Genomic DNA, 2,500 nt, shown 5'->3' with positions numbered 1-2,500 from the left:
CTGGCAGGGGGAGACACTACTAGGTCCCAGCTGTCACCCCCCCTCTAAAAAATTCATTTCTTGGTATTTTGAGCTGAAATTTTGCACAGAGGTTGGCAAAAATCCAATCCACCTTCATTAATTTTCCCAGAATTTTTCGAGGTCGGGAAGTATTTGTTTTAATTTTCCTACCATTAGAAATCGAGTAAATCCGCAAAACTAGGAACCGGCCCGGAATGACCCCAAATTCAGTGGGCAGCCTCATAAAAATATGGCTGATTTTACTGGATTGGTTTCATGTGGAAAGCACGACGTTTTCTTGTAGGAATGCGGGAACCCCGGCAGCTCGCCTGCCGCGGCCAGCGACGTCGGGGACGCTGGCCTGCGCTGTCGAGCCCGCGAGGGCTGTCTCCGCGGCAGGCCCCCCCTGAACGGGGCACGACAGGCCACCGCGCTGGCTCGTCCAGCGTCGACAGTCCCTCGTCCAGGTTTCAGATCGCGCCAAGTCGAACCCATGACCTGCTCAAGCCATCGTGCGCTGCCGAATTCGCATCTGCGTGTAGGCTGCCATTCCACGCGGCAGCCCCTGTTTTCGTCAGCGTGCCCCCCTGACGAATTTTCCTGCCTGGCCCAGTCCAGCGTCCAGCCCCTGTTCGTCGAAAAATCTGCGCTGCCGATTTTCCACGCGGCAGCCCCTCTTTTCGTCAGCGTGCCCCCCTGACGAATTTTCCTGCCTGGCCCGGCCGGTCCAGCCCCTGTTCGTCGAAAAATCTGCGCTGCCGATTTTCCACTCCGCAGCCCCTGTTTTCGTCAGCGTGCCCCCCTGACGAATTTTCCTGCCTGGCCCGGCCGGTCCAGCATCCAGCCCCTGTTCGTCGAAAAATCTGCGCTGCCGATTTTCCACGCGGCAGCCCCTGTTTTCCTCAGCGTGCCCCCCTGACGAATGTTCGTCGAAAAATCTGCGCTGCCGATTTTCCACGCGGCAGCCCCTCTTTTCGTCAGCGTGCCCCCCTGACGAATGTTCGTCGAAAAATCTGCGCTGCCGATTTTCCACGCGGCAGCCCCTCTTTTCGTCAGCGTGCCCCCTGACGAATTTTCCTGCCTGGCCCAGTCCAGCGTCCAGCCCCTGTTCGTCGAAAAATCTGCGCTGCCGATTTTCCACGCGGCAGCCCCTCTTTTCGTCAGCGTGCCCCCCTGACGAATTTTCCTGCCTGGCCCGGCCAGTCCAGCCCCTGTTCGTCGAAAAATCTGCGCTGCCGATTTTCCACGCGGCAGCCCCTCTTTTCGTCAGCGTGCCCCCCTGACGAATTTTCCTGCCTGGCCCGGCCGGTCCAGCCCCTGTTCGTCGAAAAATCTGCGCTGCCGATTTTCCACTCCGCAGCCCCTGTTTTCGTCAGCGTGGCCCCCTGACGAATTTTCCTGCCTGGCCCGGCCAGTCCAGCGCCCAGCCCCTGTTCGTCGAAAAATCTGCGCTGCCGATTTTCCCCGACGAACCTGCAGCTGCACAAATCCGCGCCGCCACTGCCCCATTGTCTGGACCAACAGTCTTTTCCATCAAGCCCTGGACTATAAATCGTCCAGACTCATCGCCAGCACCCGCTGCCGATTCTGCCGACTTTGCCGATTTCGTCGGCGCTGCCGATTCCAACACTGCACCCACCGTGTCTAAACCAGCGCTGTTTCGTCAGCGTGTCCCCTTGATGAATTTCCCTGCCTGGCCTGGACAGTCCATCTTCCAGCCCATGTTCATCGAAAAATCTGCGCTGCCGATTTCCCCGACGAACCTGCAGCTGCACAAATCTGCGCTGCCGATTTCCCCCCCTGTCGGCATGGCTGCCGCTGCCCCGATGTCCAGACCAACAGTCTTTTTTGTCGACTTTGCCGATTTTGTTCGCGCTGCCGATTCCAACACTACCCCCTGCATCCAAACCAGCATTGTTTCGTCAGCTCTTCCCCTGACGATTTTAGCCCTGTAACAAACAGTAGGCCTCCAATCCCGCCAACGGGAGCCAAGTTGATAGGGAAGAGAATTGAATGACGCGCCTGGTCCTCGCACCCCGCCACCCGAGGGGCCTTTTTCCCGGCAGCCTCTGAAAAACTCTAGCTTTCACGGTCCTCGCCGCCCCTCACCACCATGGCAGGCCTCTAATCCCACCCATCAGCAGTTGTAGCCGATAGGGCAGTGATTTGAATGACGCGTCGCGGGCCGCCGGGTCATCTCACCCGGCCATTAATTGGAGCGTTTTTGGCTGGCCGAGGATGGGGGGATGGATCTCTTCTTCCGAAAAAGCAAACAGTACATCGGGAGTTATGTTGACGGGGCATGGAATTGAATGACCCGTCACGGGCCGCCGGGTCATCTCACCCGGCCATCCCGGGGAGCGTTTTTCCCGGCAGCATCGGGGAAACTCTTGCTTTCACTGCCCGCTGCCCAAGTCCCCACTCGCATCGGCCCCCCGCGCCAACAAGCCAACGCTGCCGAATCGGCAGACACTGCTGCCGAATCTGCCGACACTGCCCC

Source organism: Populus nigra, chromosome 2 (genome assembly GCF_951802175.1).
Source record: "Populus nigra chromosome 2, ddPopNigr1.1, whole genome shotgun sequence".
NCBI lineage: Eukaryota > Viridiplantae > Streptophyta > Magnoliopsida > Malpighiales > Salicaceae > Populus > Populus nigra.
Note: the sequence above shows the minus strand (reverse complement) of the source record.